Raw genomic sequence first — 11,631 nt, 5'->3', positions numbered from 1 at the left:
AACAGATTAGACCAAAAAAAGAAACTCCTCCTATCACGTAATAGTCAAAACACCATATGCACAAAAGAATGAAAGAATATTAAAAGCAGTAAGGGAAAAAGGTCAAATAACATATAAAGCCAGACCTATCAGAATTACACCAGACTTCTCACCAGAGACTACAAAAGTTAGAAGATCCTGGGAAGATATCATACAGACCCTAAGAGAACAAAAATGCCAGCTCAGGCTACCATACCCATCAAAACTCTCAATTACCATAAACGGAGAAACCAATACATTACATGACAAAACCAAATTTACACAATATATTTCTACAAATCCAGTCCTAAAAAAGATAATAGGGAGCATCTGTGGGAGACATCTTGGATCCCAGACTCCACCAAGACTACTCTGCACAGAGGATAGGTGTCCACCAGACCCGGGGGGGCTTTGCCTGAGCATTTGTGGGAAACAACTTGGTTCCTGGACTCCACCAAGACTAGTCTGCACAGGTGAGAGTGTGGGCTACAGAAGCTAACAGCTTCTGGGACAGGTCCTATTTCAGGCCTTCCTCTTCTGCCAGGAGGCAAGTCTGAATGCCAGATATGTGTGCACCTTCCCTGAAAGAGGAAAGCCTGCCTGCAGAGAGTGCTCTAACCACTGAAACTCAGGAGAGAGCTAGTCTCCCCGGTCTGCTGGTAGAGAATAACAGAATCACAAGAGGAACAAGCTCTAACCAGAGACAACTATAACAACTGACTCCGGAGTTTACCAGATGGCGAAAGGCAGGCATAAGAATCTTACTAACAAAAACCAAGACCATTCCCCATCATCAGAACCCAGAACTCCCACCTCAGCAAGTACAGGGCACACCAACACACCCGAAAACCTAGACCCGGATTTAGAGGAATATATCATAATGATGGTAGAAGACATCAAGAAGGTCTTCAATAAGACCTTCTTCTCACTTAAAGAAATACAGGAGAACACTGCTAGAGAGTTGCAAGTCCTTATAGAAAAACAGGAAAACACAACCAAACAGGTAGAAGTCCTTAAAGAAAAACAGGAGCCGGGCGTGGTGGCGCACGCCTTTAATCCCAGCACTCGGGAGGCAGAGGCAGGCGGATTTCTGAGTTCGAGGCCAGCCTGGTCTACAAAGTGAGTGCCAGGACAGCCAGGGCTACACAGAGAAACCCTGTCTCGAAAAACCAAAAAAAAAAAAAAAAAAAAAAGAAAAACAGGAAAACACATCCAAACAGATGATGGAAATGAAGAAAACCATACTAGACCTAAAAAGGGAAGTAGACACAATAATGAAAACACGAAGTGAGGCAATGCTGAAGATAGAAACCCTAGGAAAGAAATCTGGAACCATAGATGCTAGCTAGCATCAGCAACAGAATACAAGAGATGGAAGAGAAATCTCAGGTACAGAAGATTCCATAGAGAACATGGGCACAAAAATCAAAGAAAATGCAAAATGCAGAAAGATCCTAAGTCAAAACATCCAGGAAATTCAGGACATAATGAGAAGACCAAACCTACGGATAATAGGAGTGGATGAGAATGAAGATTTTCAACTCAAAGGACCAGCAAACATCTTCAACAAAATTATAGAAGAAAACTTCCCAAACCTAAAGAAAGACATGCCCATGAACATAAAAGAAGCCTACAGAACTCCAAATAGACTGGACCAGAAAAGAAATTCCTCCCGACACATAATAATCAGAACAACAAATGCACTAAATAAAGATAGAATATTAAAAGCAGTAAGGGAAAAAGGTCAAATAACATATAAAGGCAGGCCTATCAGAATTACACCAGACTTTTCACCAGAGACTATGAAAGCCAGAAGAGCCTGGACAGATGTTATACAGACACTAAGAGAACAAGAATGCCAGCCCAGGCTACTATACCCAGCCAAATTACGAATTACTGTAGATGGAGAAACCAAAGTATCCCACGACCGAACCAAATTCACACATTATCTTTCCAAGAATCCAGCCCTTCAAAGGATAATAACAGAAAGAAACCAATACAAGGACGGAAACCACGTCCTATAAAAAACAAGAAAGTAATCCTTCAACTAACCTAAAAGAAGACAGCCACAAGAACGGAATGCCAACTCTAACAACAAAAATAATAGGAAGCAACAATTACTTTTCCTTAATATCTCTTAATATCAATGGATTCAACTCCCCAATAAAAAGATATAGACTAACAGACTTGCTACACAAACAGGACCCAAAATTTTGCTGCTTACAGGAAACCCATCTCAAGGAAAAAAGGCAGACACTACCTCAGAATGATAGGCTGGAAAACAATTTTCCAAGGAAATGGTCTGAAGAAACAAGATGGAGTAGCCATTGTAATATCTAATAAAATCGACTACCAACCCAAAGTCATCAAATAAGATAAGGAGGGGCATATCATACTCATCAAAGGTAAAATCTTCCAAGAGGAACTCTCAATTCTGAACATCTGTGTTCCAAATACAAGGGCAGCCACATTCATTAAAGAAACTTTAGTAAAGCTCAAAGCACACATTGCACTTCACACAATAATAGTGGGAAACTTCAACACACCACTTTCACCAATGGACAGATCATGGAAACAGAAACTAAACAGGGACACAGTGAAACTAACAGAAGTTATAAAACAAATGGATCTAACAGATATCTACATAACATTTATCCTAAAACAAAAGGATGTACCTTCTTCTCAGCACCTCATGGTACCTTCTCCAAAATTGACCACATCATTGGTCACAAAACAAGCCTCAAGAGATATAAAAATATTGAAATTACCCCATGCATCCCATCAGATCACCATGGACAAAGGATAATCTTCAATAACAAAATAAATAATAGTAAGCCAACATTCACATGGAAACTGAACAACACTCTTCACAATTATACCTTGGTCAAGGAAGGAATAAAGAAAAAAATTAGGGACTTTTTAGAGTTTAATGAAAATGAAGCCACAACATGCCCAAACTTATGGGACACGATGAAAGCATTTCTAAGAGGAAAACTCATAGCCTCCAAAAAGAAACTGGAGAGAGCACACACTAGCAGCTTGAAAATACACCTAAAAGCTCTAGAAAAAAGGAATCAAATTCACCGAAGAGGAGTAGACAGCAGGAAATAATCGAACTCAGGGGCAAAATCAACCAAGGGGAAACAAGAAAAACTATTCAAAGAATCAAACAAATGAGGAGCTGGTTCTTTGAGAAAATCAACAAGATAGATTAAACCCTTAGCCAGACTCACTAGAGGGCACAGGGAAAGCATCCTAATTAACAAAATCAGGAATGAAAAGGGAGACATAACAGATCCTGAGGAAATCCAAAACACCATCAGACCCTTCTACAAAAGGCTATACTCAACAAAACTGTAGAACCTGGATGAAACGGACAAGTTTCTAGACAGATAGCAGGTACCAAAGTTAAATCAAGATCAGGTTAATTATCTAAACAGTCCTATATCCCCTAAAGAAATAGAAGCAGTCATTAATAGTCTCCCAACCAAAAAAAGCCCAGAACCAGATGGGTTTAGTGCAGAGTTCTATCAGACCTTCAATGAAGATCTTTTCCCAGTTCTTCACAAACTATTCCACAAAATAGAAACAGAAGGTACTCTACCCAACTCACTCTATGAAGCCACAATTACTCTGATACCTAAACCACAACAAGACCCAACAAAGATAGAGAACTTCAGACCAATTTCCCTTATGAATATCGATGCAAAAGTCCTCAATAAAGTTCTCGCTAACTGAATCCAAGAAAACATCAAAACATTTATCCATCCTGACAAAGTAGGTTTCATCCCAGGGATACAGGGATGGTTCAATATATGGAAATCCATCAACATAATCCACTATATAAACAAACTCAAAGACAAAAACCACATGATCATCTAGTTAGATGCTGAGAAAGCATTTTACAAAATCCAACACCCATTCATGATAAAAGTCTTGGAAAGATCAGAAATTCAAGGCCCATACCAAACATGATAAAAGCAATCTACAACAAACCAGTAGCCAACATCAAAGTAAATGCTGAGAAGTTGGAAGCAATCCCACTAAAATCAGGGACTAGACAAGACTGTCCACTCTCTCCCTACCTATTCAACATTGTACTTGAGTTCTAGCCATAGCAATTCGACAACAAAAGGAGATCAAGGAAATACAAATTGGAAAGGAAGAAGTCAAAATATTACTTTTGCAGATGGTATGATAGTATATATAAGTGACCCTAAAAATTCCACCAGAGAACTCCTAAGCCTGATAAACAGCTTCAGTGAAGTAGCTGGATATAAAATTAACTCAAACAAGTCAATGGCCTTTCTCTACACAAAGAATAAACAGGCTGAGAAAGAAATTCGGGAAACAACACCCTTCTCAATAGTCACAAATAATACAAAATACCTCAGCGTGACTCTAACTAAGGAAGTGAAAGATCTGTATGATAAGAACTTCAAGTCTCTGAAGAAAGAAATTAAACAAGATCTCAGAAGATGGAAAGATCTCCCATGCTCATGGATTGGCAGGATCAATATAGTAAAAATGGCTATCTTGCCAAAAGCAATCTACAGATTCAATGCAATTCCCATCAAAATTCCAACTCAAATCTTCAACGAATTAGAAAGGGCAATCGGCAGATTCATCTGGAATAACAAAAACCTAGGATAGCAAAAACTCTTCTCAAGGATAAAAGAATCTCTGGTGGAATCACCATGCCTGACCTAAAGCTGTCCTACAGAGCAATTGTGATAAAAACTGCATGGTACTGGTATAGCGACAGACAAGTAGACCAATGCAATAGAATTGAATACCCAGAAATGAACCCACACACCTATGGTCACTTGATCTTTGACAAGGGAGCTAAAACTATCCAGTGGGGAAAAAAAAGACAGCATTTTCAACAAATGGTGCTTGTTCAACTGGAGGTCAACATGTAAAAGAATGCAAATTTATCCATTCTAATCCCCCTGTACAAAGCTCAAGTCCAAGTAGATCAAGAGCCTCCACTTAAAACCAGTTACACTGAAGCTACTAGAAGAGAAAGTGGCTGAATACCTCGAACATATGGATACAGGGGAAATTTTCCTGAACAGAAAATGAATGGCTGATGCTCTAAGATCAAGAAATGACAAATGGGACCTCATAAAACTGCAAAGTTTTTATCAGGCTAAGGACACTGTCAATAGAACAAAATGGAAACCAACAGATTGGGAAAAGTTCGTTACAAACCCTACATCCAATAGAAGGCTAATATCCAATATATACAAAGAACTCAAGAAGTTAGACTCCAGCGAATCAAATAATCCTAATTAAAAGTGTGGTACAGAGTTAAACAAAGAAATCTCAACTGAGGAATATTGAATGGCCAAGAAGCACCTAAAGAAAAGTTCAACATCCTTAGTCATCAGGAAATGGAAATCAAAACAAGATTCTACCTTACTCCAGTCAGAATGGCTAAGATCAAAAACTCAGGTGACAGCAGATGCTGGCAAGGATGTTGAGAAAGGAATACTCCTCTATTGTTGGTGGGATTGCAAGCTGGTACAACCAATCTAGAAATAAGTCTGGTGTTTCCTCAGAAATTTGGACATAGTACTACGTGAGGACCCAGCTATATCACTCCTGGGCATATACCCAGAAGATGTTCCAACTTGTAATGTGACACATGCTCCTCCCAGCCATATTTAAAATAGCCAAAAACTGGAAAGAACTCAGATGTCCCTCAACAGAGGAATGGATACAGAAAATATGTCACATTTACACAATGGAATACTACTCAGCTATTAAAAAGAATGATTTCATGAAATTCGCAGGCAAATGGATGGTACTTGAAAATATCATCTTGAGTTAGGTAACCCAGTCACAAAAGAACACAAATGGTATGCACTCACTGATAAATGTATATTAGCCCAAAAGTTCAGAATATCCAAGATACAATTCCAGACCATACAAAGCTCAAGAAGAAGGAAGACCAAAACATGGATCCTTCAGTACTTCTTTGAAGGGGGAACAAAATGTTCACAGGAGGAAATAAGGAGACAAACTGTGGAACAGAGACTAAAAGAAAGGCTATCCAGTAACTTCCCCACCTGGGGATCCATTCCACATTCAGTTGCCAATCCTGGACACTACTGTGGATGCCAGGAAATGCTTGCTGATCGGAAAGCAGTATGACTGTCTCCTGAAAGGTTCTGCCAGAACAGGACATATACAGAGGTGGATCCTCGCAGGAAACCATTGGATTGAGCATGGGCTCCCCAGTGGAGGAATTGGAGAAGAGACCGAGGGAACTGATAGGGTTTGCAGCCCCGTGCGGGGAGCAATAATATCAAGTAGCCAGACCCCCTGGAGCTCCCAGCGACTGGACCACCAACCAAATAGTACACATCGAGGGGCCCATGGCTCCGGCCACATATGTGGCAGAGGATGGCCTTATGGAAGGAGCGGCCCTTGGACCTGAGGAGGTTCAATGCCCCAGTGTAGGGGAATGCCAGGGCTGGAAGGCAGGAGTGGATGGATGGGGGGGGGGCGGTACCCTCAGAGAGGCAGGGGGAGGGTAGATTGGATAGGGAGTTTCGGGAGGGGAGACCAGTAAAGGGGATAATATTTGAAATGTAAATAAAGAAAATATCTAATAAAAAAAGTGAGAAAGAACTACTTTCTCAGCTTCAAAAAAAACAAAACAAAAAATAAGAATATATATTTTATATGCATACACTATCAAATTTTCATTATCCATTCATCTGTTGATGGACAGCTAAGTTGATACCAATTCTTCACTATAGTGAAATAAGCAGAAGAATACATGAGGGTACAAGCAGCTTAATGAAATGGCATGGTGTTCTCTTCAAAGCTAGTAAGGGAATTTCACTCAAGCCAATTCTATGATGTCTAAACAATATTTTAAAAACCTGTGTAATTGAAGAATCTATCCCACTCTGGTAGTTTCTTTATTTTAAAAGCCATTAATTCAGGATGTTAATTACATTTGCAAAATCCCTCCTCAGCAATACCTAGTATTGGCAACACCTAGATAATCACCTTCCTGTATAACTGGAAAATGTGGGTATACCCAAGGGGACTTGAACTTGAAAGTCCATCTTAAAATACTGCCTCCCACAGGGATGAAGCAATGGTGGTTTTACATGTCACTATAAATGTAACATGATAATTAAGGGGCAGTAGTGGGAATGTTATGCAATATAGTCTACTGTATTTTCAACTCTAAAATAATCTAAGATAAATAAAATGTTTATATTCTAAATTTTGTTTCAAAACCCCACAATACCACTTAATTATGTTTCCTTCCTGCAAGTCAAACTAACAGAATTACTAAACTCAATTATCAGAGCAAATAAGAAAGCAAAGAGGATAGTGGAGACCGTCTTCAAGGGGGCACATGAAAGAGAAATGTAAAAATTGGTACTTATTGGACACTTATTAATTTCTAAGCATTTTCTGAAGCCCTTTTGTATGAGTTACCTTTCTTTTTACTGAGACAAAATGCCTGTTACAAACCATTAAAAGGAAGAAGGGTTTGTGTTCCCTTACAATTGGAAGGCAAAGACCATTGTGGTAGGGAAGGCATTGCATCAGGAGTATCAGAGCTCACAGTCAGGGTGTAAACTGTAGAAAGGAACAGGCACTGCCTATCCAGCCTCAAATCCTACCACCAACAAATGACTCCTTCCAGTAAGACACTGTCTAAAAGTTCCACCCCTTCCAAAACAATACCAGTACTTGGGGATGAAGTGTTCAAACGCAGTGCCTTATGGAAAACATTTTAGACTTAAATTGCAATCTGTATTATTTAAACTCCAAAACAATTTCATATGCTATTATTTTTAGAGTGATTTACATTCTATGGATTATAAATTGTGGCATACTAGGTGGTATGGCATTTGGTAAATGGTAGAATTTGAAATCAGACTTCGGTAATGAGCTTCTGGAATCTTCCTTTGGAAGCATATCTTCAGTCATAATCCTCCCATTCCACAGCACCCCATTCCTTCAGTCACTCTGCCCCTTTCTCAGAAGGAAATAACTGTAAATAATGCAATATGGCCAGCCATTTACATTTGACCTGAAAACTTCTCTAAATGTTACTCATCACCACTCAAACCAAGACACGTTGTTTTAAATCAACTTGCAGAAAGAGCACTTGATTCTCAGAGACCATGGGACTTATTTTACTCTATGAATCTCAGAGATCATTTTAATTAGTTTATGTTCCTTCACAAACATAAAGTTGGATCGATTTAACTGAAACCTTTCTAATATTGTTATCCATAAAGTTGGGTTGATTACACTGAAACCTTTCTAAATAAAGCTATTTGGTTTTTAGCAGAAGGCATCTGAAAAAAAATACTTAATATTTACAATGAGAAATTATTAGGAAATGAAGAATAAGATATAGTTGTTAGCCTCAAAAGTATACTATTTCATCAAGGGGTAAATGTACAATTAACTAAACTGTGTTCTAGGAGATAAAAGAGCAAACAATTATGCACCAATGAAGAAGGAATAATTCTAGTGGTGTACATGGGGGATCGGGCAAGAACACTTCAAGCTGTGTACACGGGGGATCAGGCAGGGGCACTTCCAGCTCTGTACACAGGGAATCAGGCAGGGGCACTTCTAGCTGTGTACATGGGGGATCGGGCAGGGGCACTTCTGGGAAATTTCACTAAGTAACATCTAGGTAGTGAACTCCCTCGGTTGTCTATCCAATTCAAACAAAACTATTTGGAAGATGTGAAGTATGCAATGCATAAATTGTCTTCAATGAAATTGAGAGTCAGTTTTCATTTGAAAACACTACTTAACTAGTAAATATTTGGGGTTTAATTCTACAACAACTTACTGCTTTCCCTCTGGTTTATGCCAAGTGAAAAATATGAGCTGAGATTTTTATTCTCTAAATGATTTAACTCTGCCATCAATGCTGCTAATTCCTACAAGTGATTCTGCTTTCTATTCATCATTCTTTTTTAAAATTTTTATTAGATATTTTCTTAATTTACAGTTCAAATGCTATCCCAAAAGTCCCCTATACCCTCCCCCAGCCCTGTTCCCTCTATTCATCATTCAAAGCAGCTAGACTTCAGCTACCTCCCAGAACAGTCACACATTGTCAGGATTAACCTAGGGGATATCATATATTCCTCAAAATTCCTTCAATACCAGTATATACAATGATGAGAAAAAAACAAGTATAGTTTAAGCCAACATTTCTGTGTTCCACCTAAAAGAGTCCAGTGAAAGAAAGCTTCTTTCCCATGATCTTCACATGAATTCCCAATCCCCATGCCCACCTGAAGTAGACTTTTCGTAGATTGGCCACAATGATCAACTAGACCATTTGAGAGCCTTGCTATGATTATAGCAGCTTTACCAGATTAGCACCAGCTGGCAGCCATGTAGTGTGTAGCAAGAAGCTCTCTGCTATTGTCAAATAGTATGCTGCCAAACAATGTGACTTGGGGTTTCCATCACCTTTCTTACAACTTTCAGACATGTTGAACGTCCATTGAACATACTTGGGAACTCAAATAAGGAGAGCCCAAATATAAAAATGGGTGTAGAGTGGAAAAAAACCCTTATGTGTAGCTAACTTATGGGAAACATTGATCAACACCCAGGATGGCAACTGTAGCTAGCAACACTTATTCCATCTGTTTCCTTGTTGGCCTGTCCCTATTGCATTTTGAGTCACTATACTTCTTACAGTCTGATTAATAGTGATGATGAATCATCCCCTCTCTTTCTTCTCTGCCTTTTTATTAGGCTGAGAAGAGGTGGCCATATGAACAAGAGAAGCAGCAGAGCTGGTTTCGCCTTCTCATCCCCTGCCAGAAAAGATGTCTGGTAGCAATTGCTCAGGACCTTATGTAAGTGGAACATTCGTTCCTTACAGACTTATATGCAAATCCACCAACAGGTAGTACTTAACTGCATCCAATAGAATAATAAGGATACATATGATGATCAAGTGTGTGCTTTATTTAATACCCAATGTACATGTCCATTTAAAAAAAAGAAAAGAAAAGGATGCTTTACAAAAACATCCTGAAAATCCCCATGAATCAGGAATGGAAAAGGATGTAATAAGGAACATCTAGAAAAGTAAGCTTTAGTCTGCGACACCCGCATGAAACCAATTAGAACAACTCAGGATGCAGGGGATATCAACATGGAAGAACCAAAACAGTGTGTGAAAATGTCATAAATACGCAAGTTAAGAGTAAACAATCAGAGATGAAATTAAGACAGTGTCACCTCTGACGGCATCGGAAAGTCAAAGCAAGGTCAACAGAAGAAGGCTATGTGCTGAATGCACATATTTCTCACATATAAATATTTTCAAAGAAATGAAATGGCTAAATAATTGAGGAGCTGTTTCACATCAGTGGGTGAGAAGACTCAGTACAGTCAAACAGCGGCATAAATCACCAAAACAGAACTGAGAGCACAGATGCAAAAATGTATACTTTTAATCAGTTGAGTTTTTAAAAATAAAGATGCCAAGAAAATTTTACATCACTGTGATTACATTTTTTTTAAATGAACAGTTTTATATCAATGTGCAATAAATAAGTAAACTAGACTGAGGCTCCAACCTCACACACACACACACACACACACACAAAACACACATACAGAGACTGCAAATGGACTGTTGATGTATATGGAAGAACCAAAATCACAAAACTTGTAGAATAAAACAAAATGAAGTGTTCTTTGTGTAGGAAAGGAGATCTTAGATGTGATACCAAAAGTGTAGTCTCAAGTAATAATATTGATGAGCTAGCCTCTGATCATAGCTTACAGGATGGAACTACAGGTCAAGCATGGTGGCACATACCTTTAATCCAAGTACACAATGAGTCATGAACAGCCAGGGCTATGGAGAAAGACCATATCTTAAAACAGAAAGAAAGGAAGGAAGTGATGAAGTAAGAGAGGGAGGGAGGGAGGGATGGAATCACGAGGGAGGAATGGAGAAAAGAAGGAAAGAAGAAAGGGAAGGAAACTCTAGTAAGATACAATGCCACATTCAGTAGAATATACTTGTTAAATTTTAAATATTATAATAAATATTGACAAAGATGTAGAGAAACTAATTAGTTTTGGTTTTGGTTTTTTAGATAGTATCCTACAGGCCTGGAACTTGGTCTTAGATCAGACCGACCTCCTCTCTCAGATAATCTCTGCCTTCCTCAGTGCTGAAACTAAAGCTGTGCACCACCACACCCAGAATAAATCTATTATACTTTGCTGCAGGGTTGTAAAGTAGGGCAATTCAAAATTTTCTCAAAATGGTAACCATAAAGATGGCATGTGGCCCAGCATAATCCAAGAGACATGGAAAAATATCCATGAATAACAAACTTACACACACAATTATTCATAATGGCTAATAAGTCAAAGGTAAATATTTATCAACTGATAATTGCCTAAACAAAATCTGATACATCTGTTCATGGAATAGTAAACATAATAAAACTGAGCACTGATAGGTGAAAAGACTTGGATGAATCTTAAATCACTGTGGTAAGTAAAAAAGAATCAGATAGCAAACAATCACCTGTTATACAGTGTTGCTTGTGTTAGGTATTCAGACAGAAA

This window comes from Mus caroli, unplaced genomic scaffold (genome assembly GCF_978045245.1).
Source record: "Mus caroli unplaced genomic scaffold, Mus_caroli_1 scaffold_1, whole genome shotgun sequence".
NCBI classification, from domain to species: Eukaryota; Metazoa; Chordata; class Mammalia; order Rodentia; family Muridae; genus Mus; species Mus caroli.
The sequence above is the reverse complement of the archived record's forward strand: the minus strand, read 5'-3'. Positions refer to the sequence as shown.